Source organism: Numida meleagris, chromosome 7, assembly GCF_002078875.1.
Source record: "Numida meleagris isolate 19003 breed g44 Domestic line chromosome 7, NumMel1.0, whole genome shotgun sequence".
NCBI lineage: Eukaryota > Metazoa > Chordata > Aves > Galliformes > Numididae > Numida > Numida meleagris.
In genome coordinates, this window is record NC_034415.1 from 23,663,837 (window position 1) to 23,677,126 (window position 13,290).

The 13,290-nt window shown below is 45.4% G+C and overlaps 2 long non-coding RNA genes across 2 annotated transcripts; one reads left to right on the forward strand and one right to left on the reverse strand.

The window, feature by feature from the left end:
* On the reverse strand, nt 1,921-13,067 carry LOC110402905. Its single transcript, XR_002441388.1, has 4 exons — nt 11,740-13,067; nt 5,535-6,725; nt 4,313-4,785; nt 1,921-2,065 (listed from the first exon to the last, which is right to left on the reverse strand). It is a non-coding gene; the product is annotated as an uncharacterized LOC110402905 (long non-coding RNA).
* Nucleotides 7,713-11,729, forward strand: LOC110402906. Its single transcript, XR_002441389.1, has 3 exons — nt 7,713-7,798; nt 7,897-8,043; nt 10,985-11,729. It is a non-coding gene; the product is annotated as an uncharacterized LOC110402906 (long non-coding RNA).

Here is a 13,290-nt window from a genome sequence, read left to right on the forward strand (position 1 = left end):
CTTGAATTTAAACAAGGCTGTAGAAACCTGCAAACACATTGCAAAAGATCATGAAAACAATAACAAATTTGTCCATCTGTGAGTAGGTTCCAGCAGGGTTGAGTTTCTGTTTTGTTTCTGATGTCTGTTCATTTGCAATAATTGTTGCATCTGACAATGCGAAGCCTATGGAGTGTGTTTGAACTCCCCATGGCCGCAGTCACTGTGGAGGTGCTGCCACTTCGCACCAGGTGTTGAGGGTTTAGGTAGAATTTAAAAAAAAAAAGAAAGAAAGAACAAAGAAAGAAATCCCTTTTATTCTATTCAATTTAGCCGCTATTTTGAAAATTTGGCAAATCTCACAATTGTTGTGGATGTTTTATTATTAGAATTATTAACAAACACAGTTCTACTGAAGAGAAGAAAAACAAACATCAACAAATACTGCTGCCATTAAAAAAAAAAATTAAAAATCCAGCAAACACAAATATCTGTTTCCCTTTGACTCCATTGAAACCTAGCGCTCATATTCTAATCTTCCCTCCCCATTTTTTAGCACACTAATTTACGGTGTGCTCTTACTTCTATACCTGGCAGAGCCACATGATGCCGAGTCCTGTGTCCCGAACTGCTGCACGTTCTGTACTGAGGCAAGGGGCAGTGTTTGTGATATGACACAGAGCTGAATCGCTATTCATAGCCAAGAAGGGCAATGACTTCTCCGGGCCTCACTGCTACCAAACCCATCAGCGTGTAGAAGTCTACACCACATCCCCAGCAACCCATGAGGTCATGCAGGAAACGTGGCACCCCTTCCCTCTGCCCCAGCCACCGTGTGCTCTGTGTTAGTGCTCCTAAGGGACTCAGAAGAATTTTTTGGAAAGTGAGAAGATTCCCTTAAACCCGTCCTGAGGTGTGCGTGCTTTGTAACGTGTTTATCCCCTCACACCTGGGAAGGGCTCTCAGCACACACAAGTATAATTTATGCTGAGGGGCCTGTTCCATGTTTTGCTCAGATAAAGTGTATCGGTAATTAAGAAATGCAGCATCAGAGGTACAACGTGCATGTAAATGTGCAGAAGGGATTCTATCAACTGAACGAACGCCACTAAAGAGTATTCCAAATCTCAACCTAATCAGAAACCTACGCATATCTATATGTATTTATATCAATATCACAAGCCCTGTGACATCCGCAGCACTGCTAACATTCTGACGAGAAAGCGACTGAATACAGCTGCCTTGGGCAAACTTGCATGCATAAAAAATGAAGTGACTTGATTAATCAGTGAAAGTTGCTGAATCATGGGCTCGCAGCCATGCCTGCATAGCCTTGGCTATTGGTGGGGAGCCGTCAGCGTGGGATTTAGATGAATTTCCATCAGCTGGTCCATGGGCCCATGTGGCCCTTATCTTTGCCAGCATTTTGATGAGAAGTATAACCTCTGTCCTGAAAAATGAGCCTTGTCAAAGGGGTAGAAGCCCGTGTATAGGGAGGGAATCCAAACAGAACTGTTAGAAGAAGACACATCTTTGAAGAAGAGAAAGGAAAGCTGAGGGTGAGAAAACCCTGATGCCACTTGGAAGACACCTCCAGCAAAGGCGGTGGAAGCTGAAAGTAAAACCCTACCTGAGCAAACCACATCGAATTCAGCAGTGCCACCAAATGAGTGGAAATAAAGGTGTGCTGTGGCTGGGTGGGAAGCAGAGGCAGCCAGGCAGTGCAGCCAGCAGAAAGGTGCCTTGTCAGAGTCACTTGGACAGCAGTGCAGCTGCAACAGGAATATGGGAGTGCTACTGGGTCTCCAGGGCATTAACTGCTTTGCCACGACTTTTCAAAAGCCGGAAAGGCCAGGAAAAAAAAAAAAAAAAAAAGAGCAATTTTTTCCGGAAGAAAAATAGCAAACAAACAAACAACAAAAAAAAAAACAACCACGAATTTCTAGGGAAAATGTTACTGTAAATGTTACTGTGGCACTCACCACAGAGGCTCGCTGCATGGCACATCCTGCTCTGTGTCTTGCAATTGTCATCTCCTCTCAGGAGGATGGAGGCTCTAGGAGAAGGGGCTTCCTTCTGTACCAGCCTGTGTTTGGAGAAAAAAAAAAAAAGCTCAGAAGCAACTCACCACGCTCCACAGGGACCTGCAGGGCTGTGCCTCAGTTCCCTCTGCCTTCTTGCCCCACAGAGCACAGCACAGAAACCCGCGATGACACACCTGCCAAACCCTCCCTGCCAGGCAGCTGGTCAGAGGTTTGGCTTTGCTTTTTCAGAGCATGCGGGGATTGTCCTTGAATCAGCATCTAGAACAAAGGGACAAGAAGGGCACGCAGCCTTTGTGCCAAACCTCATACGTTTCCTTCACACTGACTGTGCTGCACTTGTGAATGATCACATTAACATATATTTATATAATGAGTTCATGTGCCAGTAAAAGAAGAGACTGTCAAACTGCAGTATCTTAACTGTGAAAATGGCCAGAGAGCTGTTTTGTCAGCTAAACTGAAGGGACGATGCTGAACAGGTTGTTCCCTGTGCTAGAGACCAGTACCTCTTCGGATACTCACATATATACTTCAGTATGAACTGTGTGTGTATTTTCAATATTAAAAGATAAAATATATTTCTATACCATGTTATAAACTAAGTTTGTGCAATGGAAACAGATTTTTACAGCTAAGTTGAAACCTCTAGAGAATAGGAGGTTTATAATGGAAATGCTGACAGACTCTTAACTATAGCAGTGGGATCTTCCCTGCTATTATGACCAGATAAACCAACAAGGTAATTCAATGTAGCGTTCCAGCTCTGAGACACTAACATACTCCTCCTGGTCCCAAGTGCTGGGGGAAAGTTAAATATAAAACTTAATGAAAGTGCAGTGACTGACTGCGGCGCTGGGAGTTGTCCCCGTGCCAGGGACAGGAATCGTGTCCCACGGAGCTGCGCGCAGCGGCGGGGCCCTGTTGCAGCCTTCCTAGCTGTCACAGCGCCCTGCAACGAAGCTGGCAGAGAGCTCACAGACACAAACCCACCCACTGCACTTGTAGCAGGCCAAGAAGTGAAGAGGAGCGCGGGGCATGGGCACATGGGTCTGCTGGCAGAGATCCGCACTGCTCCTCGTGAGATTGCTCCCGAGGCCTTCAGTTTAGCAACTGGGAGGTGGGGACACCAGCTTCCCCCAGAAAGCAGCAGCTGTGGGGAGCTGGGGCATGCCTGGCCGCACAGCTCTGGCTCCGTCCCCTTTCCCTGTCTGGGAGGCAGCAGCGGGGTTGTGCCGAGCTGGCAGCAGTCTCCAGCTCGGGGCCGAATAGAGGACAAAGCTGGTGGCAGCGCTTGCCATGCTTTAACACCCAGGAAAGCAACGTCTGCTGCCCCTTTTTGCAGCACGTATAAAATTACCAGGCCCACAAGGAGGTGCGCACAGTGCTCCACCTACGCACGAATCCTGAGCAGCCTTCCTGAGTTCAGTGGGCTGGTAGCACTGCCTATTGTCAAGACCGTCTGACATTCCCAATTACAAGACCCTACTTTCAGCTGCTTATAACTGTCATATTTTGACCAGTAACTTGTCATTTTCCATTCTGGGCATCTGCCTCAGGCTGAATTTTTTTGGAAAGCTTCAGCCAAAACAATATAGCTATTCCCAAGGGCAAGGCCAGGGAACAATGCACTGTTTTGTAATGGTAGAAGAGAAAAAGAACTGACATCCTCTTCTTTAAGATGCACCACGTCTCCTCACGCTTTGGATAGGGGAGCAGAAATTTAGCCGACTTGTGACCTTTGTATTAAGGATGTTCCTTTCATTGCCACTGTGAAAATCCATCTAAGTGTGGCCAAGTGAGAGCACTTGAAAAAAATCCAACCCAACTTCCTCAGTAAAGGCTTTCTGCAGTGGGAAATCCAAAAAACAGTGCAGATCCTGTCCTGCAGTTCTTGCCTTGCCCTGCAGCTCACCCCAAACGGGGCAGTCCCTTGCAGCCCCAAGCAGAGCTGCTCACACAGCGCTACCCTCAGCGCAGCCTCACACACCATGGGTTACCACGTATTAACGCCTGGCTGGAGCATCACAGCGAGATGTTCCCTATGGTCCTATCGCTGTGCTGTGGGCGTGAAGATCACTCGTATTCCAGCATCCAGACCATGAGGGGAATTAATTCAGCCATGCTGACATAGAGGAGATTCGGGCCAGGTTCCTGGAGGAACTGCAGCCATCAGGAGTGGTAGGGACAGTTTGATGGGCTGGGTGAAGACAGGGGGGCCAAGCAGTGGGGCAGGGGTGGGAAGCCCAGTGCTGAAGAGAGAGAAAGGTACTGAGTGTTGGGAAATTTACCTGAATAGCGGCGGTTGGAACCATCAAAACAGAGAGAACTGGAGAACGGACGAGCTGCAGGGAAGTAGGCAGAGTGGTTTGCACCAACCAGCACTGCTGGCTGTCCAGGACCAGCAATGGGCTGCAGGACCCTGAGGCTCACTGTCAGGAGGCTGCCAGACGATCCGTGTGATCCTGCCACACCCAGCGGGAAGCGGCAGCTTTCCATCCCCAGCACTGCATGGCTCTTCTGGGTTCACATCCCAGCAGCAGGAGCTCTGTGCTCTGGCAAGCAGACGCCAAAATGAGCAGCATACATTTAGCAGCCCCATGCAAAACGTCGGGGTTAAACGACCTTCGCAGGCTGACGGAGCAAGTTTCTGGCAGCAGCCAGGTCTGCGGGACATCATTCAGCTGCCTCATCCAGGACACTTCCCCGTGCCCGCTGCATTCATCACAGCCCTCTCAGCTTCCACAGCACACGGAGAAGCAACCTGCAGAAAGAACATGTGACGTTCAGGGATTTCCTACATATAGAGTATGGGAAATTCCAGTCTTTCAATATGGCCTTTGAATATGGAAATCTGGATGAGAGAAAATGGAGGCTCTTCTCCTCCTCGGAAGCTGTAGTTAAATGGTGCACCGTCTTTACAAAAAGCTGATGTTTAGTACAGCGATACATTTATTTTGAAACTCAGGTCATCTGCTGTAAAAAATTACTCAGACCATTAGTTTTGGAAGCCAATGCTGAGAGACCATGAATGTTAAGAATTCTAATTACATTGGGTCTAGGAAATTTAATGAATAAAAGAGACTTTTCGTAAGCATCTCAAGCCATAATATTTTAATGCTATTGGCATTAATTAAAATATCTGGAATTTTTAAAGGAACTCCCTCCCTTTTCCTTTACATTTTTTACTTCTACCACTGGAACAGCTAAAGCCGTGAAAAATAATGTTCTGTGTGGTTGATCATCTCATTTATAATCATGTCATGGCAGGAACAACCTTTTGCTGAAATTCTGTTTATGCTTCAAAAATTTCCCCCTAATAACTCTGTCCCCATCCCCCTCCCCATCACCAGCATGCCCAGATTTGTCTGTGCAGGGCTGCGAAGATAAAAGTCCAGATGATTTGGCACTGTACAAGGGACTGAACTCCCTTCAGTGTCTGATTAATGGTACTATCCATCTCAGAAGATAGTGATTCCCTCCTTTACAGCTTAGGGGAAAAAATAGACTAACCTTTGAATTCATACTCCATCGTCTTCCTCTGACATTTGTGGCTTTCTGCAGGACACAGGGCTGCAGCAGAGCAGCAGTACTGCTGTTCCCATGCTGAGAATTACCAGGAGTGATGGGGACACCCAGTCTTCTGCTCTGTGGGGCCAGGGGATGTGTTCAGTGCCTCTTGCAGAAGTACTGGCTTTCCAGGGGATGTGCGTGCAGCACAGGGCAGGCAGGTCGTGCAGCCTCGCTCCCTGCTATGTACTCTGTGACCAGTTGCAGCTATGCTGAATGCAAGGAGAGAGCACTGCCACAGCTCTGAGCTCGGTGACTGGGGACTTACACCCTGACATGAGAGTTCACATGAGTCCAGAAACATCAAAGGCTCTTTTTGCCTCTTCTTAAACTTGCAGGTTTTTATGTGGATCTTTTTTGTAAGTATCTAAATATACACTCACTTGCTGGTTTTTAATAGTGGGACCTCACCTTATTTGATGCTATTCTCACTTTTCAGAGTGTCTAATTAAAGGAGGGACACAGGAACTGCCATGTGCTGCTTAGACACTTGGCTTGATGGAGAATGGAGTTTTCCAGCAGCTGGAGGCACGGGTACTGCTCCTGGTGCAACCGTCATCTGGGCAGTGGCACATCTGGCATAGTGCAGAAAGCTGCCTCCCTTCTGTGGCACTTAACCAGGTATTTTCACATGAAGATGCTAAAACTGTGGTCGCCTGAGAAGTGAAAACAATATTTTCTGATGGATCAGGGGAAGCACAGTTTTCACTAGAGCAGCAAATAACAAAAATAGGAGGTTGCTTTTTATTTCCACCAAATTGGGCACAGTCTCCTCTGTCTCCAAGGCACTTGGCACAGAACAACGCTGCTCCTGTTGGGATGCTGCACACCGGTGCATTGCAGAGAAGAGGCAGGTCACGGTTCCTTGGCAGCATTTCCCCCTCCACACAAATATGCCGATTCAGCAGGCTTCCCAGCTCACTGTGCTGATTCCTGCGTTGGGCACAGCCAGGTGTCACACAGGTGAGGCTGCACACAGACATGCAGGAGGCCCAGAGGGCTTTATCTATTTTCTCCATGTGGCTGAGAGAGCACTCAAAGGTGCCTGCTGGCTTTGTATGTTCAGTGCCGTGGAGAAGAAAATCGATGCGGGAACTGCAGATGGCTTCAGTGTTTCAGGGCAATCCAGGCTGCCTTCCGGTGCAAACAGAACTGATTTACTTTTAAGAGCTTAACTTTACCGACCATTATATTTTATTTCATTATTCAAAGGCGGACACTGAGCGAGAATTTTCTCAACGTGCCCGGCTCTTTCAGGTGGAAAGAGGTGAGAACCATTTGTGCGTCCTGTCAGTTGTTTTAGTGACTTCAGGTGATTTCAGTAAGCTCTCCTTCCCAGTGTTTTCCCATGCCCTGGATCCAGTACCATCTCCTTGTTTACTCTGCACTTCAGTGCTTTCAGCCATCCTCAAGTGTTTGTCTCATCACCTCCGAGACAGCTCCCCTACCCAGGAAAACAACAAGGGACAAACTTTCTGCTCTCTTCAGGTTTTTCTCCCAAATAAGCCAGAAAATAACATTTGGCTCCTATTCTTAGCTAGCTGTGGACTCCCCACTGAGACCCCCTGCCCTGTCAACTGCTGACTAATCATGCCTGCAGCAGAAGTAATCCAAACCAGGGAGCTATTCAACAGCAGCAGAAGGATCCATTAAAACAGATTATGCTCTCTGCTGCCTTTCAGTCCTCAGATGAGAGGCTCAGCACACTGTGGCACTGCCCTGGGGCACACATACCCAGCAAAGCCACCCTGCAGTGTCCCCTCGGCGGCTCTGTGAGGCTCTTGCCTTCAGCAAACAGCACAATTCAGGCCAGCGAGGTCCATGTGCGCTGAGGGACCAGGGCTGCAAGGTGATGCTCACGGGCATAGTCCTGGAATCTGCTGGGATATTTTTGTTTAGCTTCCTTATCCTTGGCACACAGGCAGCAAAGTAGCTCTATATTTGATTTGATCTCTCCTCTGAAACTTCAAGGGGTGCAAACTCCTATAGGATTCAGTCCCAAGAGAAAAAAAAATGCATCATAATGATGTCCTGGAGGTAACTCAGCCTCAAAATTCCACAGCTGCCAGGCAGCAGGAAAGGTCGAGGCCTTGATGAGGGGCAGGATTCCTGCTAGACACCGGGACAAGCCACTGGTGTTCACAGCCCCAACCTGGGGGTAGCTCAGCCCCAAGATCCCTGTCTGCCCTAGGCATGAGGACAGCCCTGTGGGTTTGTGTGTCCCTTCCAATACTTTGTCTCAGGCTCAGCTTTCTGCTTCCAATACTGATTTCTGGAAAAATCTGTGCCTCTGTCCCTCCACCAGCCAAGTATGGGCTCTGTAGCAAGGTCTGCTTCTCCAGCCACTCCTGCTCAGATCCTGAGACCTCTTTCCTCTTTGGAGGTGCCCATCTCTCTCTACGGGAACCTCTGGACTTTTCCATTCAGTGCCTCAGCCCAAGTGTGACTCCAAGTATCATTTATTTTGGGCACATGATGCTAGTCTAGCTTCCAGATTCATATCCTTCCTTCCAGCCAGTGGAACAAAGTATGCAGTCCTCGTCACATCTCTGAGCTTAACGCAGCCATCTCTAGCTGGGCTGTGGCCACTGCTAATAACACACTGCTGCTCTGCAGTGTGTCAGAAAGGTGACACAAGCTAGAGGATGTAGGACATTGATAACACAGAGTTACCTTGGTTGGACAGTGAATGAGCCACCCCTTCTGCTCTGAAGAGCACCACCCATGGTCAGTGACACGTGGCTGGACCTTGCAAGGCTTCCTCTGCCCACCTTATTTAATTGTGTGACATGAAAGCTGCAGCCTGAGATAGTAGGACAGGTATATGCAGAGTCTACCTATTTACTCTGCAGGCTTTTAAACCTACAGAATTCAAATAGGCTATGTAAAGCAGCAAAATCTACACAATTTAAATTGGCCTGACTTCTGAAGGCTGCAGGCTCCAGGGCCTGAAAGAAAGCCTGCAGCTAGACCGAGTAACCGAGGGAGGTCCTTTCAGCATACAAAGATCAACTGAAATTCAAACGTACCTTTACACCTAGTTTTTATCTAATTTCAGTTTCACACAAAATAATGTTGCCCTAGAAATAAAATTCCCCCACATGTCTGCCACAGCTCTACAATGGCCATTTAGCGGAGCAGTAAAGCAAAGTGCCAGGTACTTGACAGCTCTCTTTGTGTCACTCGCAACATGCCTTCTAATTCTAGAGAGCTGCTGCCATGTACTCCAACAGGGTTTCTTTGCTTTCCTGAAGCAGTTACATGACTTAAGAGTTTGGTCATCTTTTCTGCTAATAGGAACTGTATATCGGAACAGGACATGAGGAGAGAGCACTGCACGTTAACATCCAGCTAGCTCAGGACACCAGTAATAAGATCTACGCAGCTCTGCAAAATGAATTTTTATGATTTTCCCAGCTTAACATGGTAGCATTAATATTTCATTACTAGATTTCACTATGATTTTGGTCCTGTTACTGTCTCAACCAATTTATTGCTTGAGAAGGTTATTTTTAATCTTCAGCAGTAACTGAGAATATACCCTCAGAAAACCTTTCCCAATGTGGAATTTCTTTGCTATTTCATTATAATTGAGGTGATGCTGTGTCCAACATCTCTTTACAAGAGAAAAAGATATACAGCGTTCTTAGGGAGGCTTATCTCTCAGTTTCTAGATCAGAAGTTTGTATTATCCACTTGTCTTAATTTTTAGTTATAGAATTTCTGACATTAAGAATGGAGAGAAAGAGTTAAGGAGATATGGCCTCATACAAAGAGGCTGGGTTCAGCTCAGGGCTTCCCATCCAGCTGGCCTCTAAGGTGCTGTAGCACTGGTGCTCCATCAACTCACCTTAGTAAAATGAAGGTGTTTGTTTGGGTTCTACCCCCACGAAAGTTGAGAGTATAAACGCACAAGCCAGATTTCTTCTTCTCTAGGCATGAAATGTAGGGCCCTGTGTCTCAGAGCCAGCCCTGGCAGCCAGAGAATAAGAAAAAGGCCAGTGACTGCCCCAGCGAGGCATGGGGATATATAAGATGGGAGGGGGGTGCAGGGAATTCTCTACTGGCCACTGACATGAAGTAAAACTACCTCTTCACTGCCCTGGAAATCCGGGCTTTTCCCAGGTGAACAGGGAGAGGCACAGGTCTGCCAGCCCAGTCCCATGGCAATCAGAGGGTTTACCTGAGCTAAAACATTCACCCTGTGCCAGCAGGTCACCAGAGGCACTCCTGCTACCTGATCTGCTCAGATTCTTCCCTGAATTCACCATGGAGAAGTATAGTTGTGCACAATCCTTCATATGTGCCACAGTGACATACCTAACCTCCTGCCAGTACTCCAACACTGAAATGTATCCTCACCACAGCAAAGACACAGCGTTGATGCAGTGGCTGTAGGTGTGCAGCTTGGCACAGCATTAACATCTGTAGGCAATATTTCAAGATGCAGATTCAACATGTTTTGGTGCAACAGCTTCACAGTGGTCTCTCTGGACACCACCTCATCCTCCTCCTCTCCCAAATTCTGCAAGAGCCTGGAGGACAGCCCTGTTCCTCCTTCTCCATCAGCTTATCCAGAAAATGTCTGTTCTTCCCCTTTGTCATGTCAGCACAGCTGCAGTCACAGCAGCACCTAGCCCAACGACAGCCTGAAAGGATCACTGTGGTACACATCACCAAATAAGCCCGAAGTTTCAGTGCAGTGCATTTAACAGGAGTGACACATGTCAACAGCACTCTGTCAGATCTCAGTACATTTAAGGTACCTGCGTTTTGAGGGGTTTTAGTGTTCAAACATTTCTCCTAAAATTCCTTCTGTGGTAATCATAGCTCTCTTAGTACAGACTTAAAACCAGTTCAAAGCAGAACCAGAAGACATAAGCATTTCACTCTGGCATTTCACAGTTCTCTAAATTCTCCTAGCTCACTGCTGAGTAACCCCAAACAGAATAGATATAAATGAGTGTATCAGTGTTCACAAAAGTATGTTTAGGGAGAAACCAGGAGGTGGGCTCTGTTAAAGGCTCACCCCTTTAACGGAGTCCAGAAAAGGCACTAATCCTAATCAAATGGCCCAACTCTGACACTTACAGTACCAAACAACTTGTAAAAGCCTTCCTAGATTTCAAATATTCAGTATATTCTTTATGGGGAAGATGAGCAACAGAGCCAGACTTCTCAGTGAAAACATTTTCTCCCATAATCTTTCCTGATCTGAGAATTGTAACAAGTGCAAGGAAATTACAAGCTGCTATAAAAATTACAGAGACTAAAACTACCATTTTATCCTGCATTAGAACAATTTTAACATTGTTAGAGGAATATATCTCAGCAATTTTAAAATTATTTGAATCATGACAGAAAGACTCACAACTGCAATATTTATCTTTCAGATTCGTCTTAGGGTGTTCCTGAAGACTGGTGAGATGTCGCATTGTATAGTATTTTTGGGGGACTGGAGAAAGTCACTTTGACAAGTAACGCATGTAAATTGCAGCCATTGATTAAGGAGGATTTAATTTTATCTATTCTGTATTCATGGTACGATAAATAAAAAAGACTTCAGTGGTCACTGTAGGACTGCAACAACTACTGCAGAAATGCAATTTATAGTTGCACATTTTTTAACAGCGAGCTTTGGCATACATTTGATTAAATTCTGCTTTCCAGAGCACTTAATGAGAATTCTAATTCTCTGGAGATTTCTGTAGGCATGACAGGTAAAGAGGAGTCTATCAAGTCATAGCTGTGATTGTTAGTACGAGGAGCTGGCTCCTTTGAAGAAAAATAAAATTCATAAGCATGCGTGCATATCTTTGAATATTGCCAAGATACATATTGGCAGAGCAATAAATAGTAGGAAGATTTATTACCTCTCTATTTACCAACGCATACAAATCCATGACACTTGTGAGGCACAGTGACATTCAGGAACATGTTTGAACTTAGTGGCTCCAGCAAATCGTATTTGTTTTGGGTTCTGTCAAAGAATTTGTGGTCAATTCAATCTCTAATGTTCAACAAGTCATCTCATTGCTTTCCCTGTGTCCCTGATGGGGAATGCCTAGGAACTTTCTCCAAAGGACCCAAAATGGCCACCTACGTCTGTAAATAAGCAGCCTAAAACAGCAAAATACCTTTTTCTTACCTGCTCCTTTTGGTATCATTTCACCTCTGCTCTCAGATTATGTTCATTTTTATAAAGACGTTCTCATTCCCACAGTCTTCTCCTTGAAGAAGCTTAGCAAAAATTTTCATCCTTCCTGGTAGGAATTCTGTGGATCTCCAGCCAATATATATAAATCTGTAGCCCGCATTCCTATATAAATCTGTAGCCACAACCCTAGCTGGGGCAAATGGAGAGCTGTTAAATTCGACAGAGAATTTAGTTTCAGAATTGTTTTGTCCTTGACCACATTGCTGGGAGAAAGACAAAACCTCCCACCACATAGGCTGTGAGGGAAAACTCCTCGGAGCTGGAAAAGTTCAGCTGTAATATTGTGAAGGTGGAACCCTTGGAGAATGAGGGTATCTGCACGATGTAGCTGGATGTACAGACCACAGCTCATGTGTGTGGTCCTGAGCTGCCATGCACTCACACTGAACACAACAGACAGTTTGCCTTATTGCAGCCTGCCTTCTGCTCGGCCTGCTGATGAAAAGTGTGAGCGAAATCCTGAATATCTCAGTGGCAAAACTTCACTCGTACGAATGAGGCCAGGATTTCTTCCATGCAGCTATAGTTGCCTCTGGCAGCACCATAAAAGTGGTGTTCACTGTTTGTCTCCAAACTGTATCTGATTTCTGGGATCTACAGAATTTACCGGTCATGGGGTTTTAAGTCAAGTTTTGATGAGAAAGCAGTCTATTCATAGAACATAATCTGCAGATTTCGAATTAACTGAAGAGTTCAATATTTTACATCCACATTTCAGATGGGGACCTAGGGTAACACAGCAAGAGTTCTGCCATTCAGAATAATCAGGCCACCAGTAAAACTGGGAGAAGCTGTACCCCAACGCTCAGTCATCAGGTCCCAGTATTACTCTTGCACTGGGTATACTTTTCCTGCTGTCATTATCATTAGTCCTGGAATTAAACTACAATCAGAATCCTCCTAAAGAACATGAACCTAAGGCACATAATAAACCTTAGTACTTATTATTTCATTTCTCACTTTTTGAACTCAGTTATTTAAAATACTGACCAACGCTCTGTAACTAATTCTTAAACTGGAATTAATAATAAAATAAGGTAAAACACAGAAACAAAAACAAAGCAAAGAGCAGATTAAATATAGCTTGTGCTTTTGCTGAATTCCAGAAATAGGTTAATAAACACTGCTTAGATGAAAGGAACCTCAAAAGTGTTAAAGAAATCAGAAGGTCTCACTTAAGTGATCTTTTAGCAGGAATCAAATCAACAAATATGATATGGATCACTGACAAGGTGCTTGATCATTCTCTGCAGTGAGGATTTTTGAATGTATATTAATTTATAGATATATATACATGAGTTTGTGTATGAGTTGATTCCATTAACACTTCATTTGAAAATGATAAATGGCATTTTCATTTTAAAAGAAAATATTAAGAAGTCCTGATTTTCTAGAGTAAGTTAGAATATATGACATTACTACGACATGCTGTACTCTCTTCTCCTTTAAAAAACACAAGCCTTCAGTGTAGGACTATGCTAG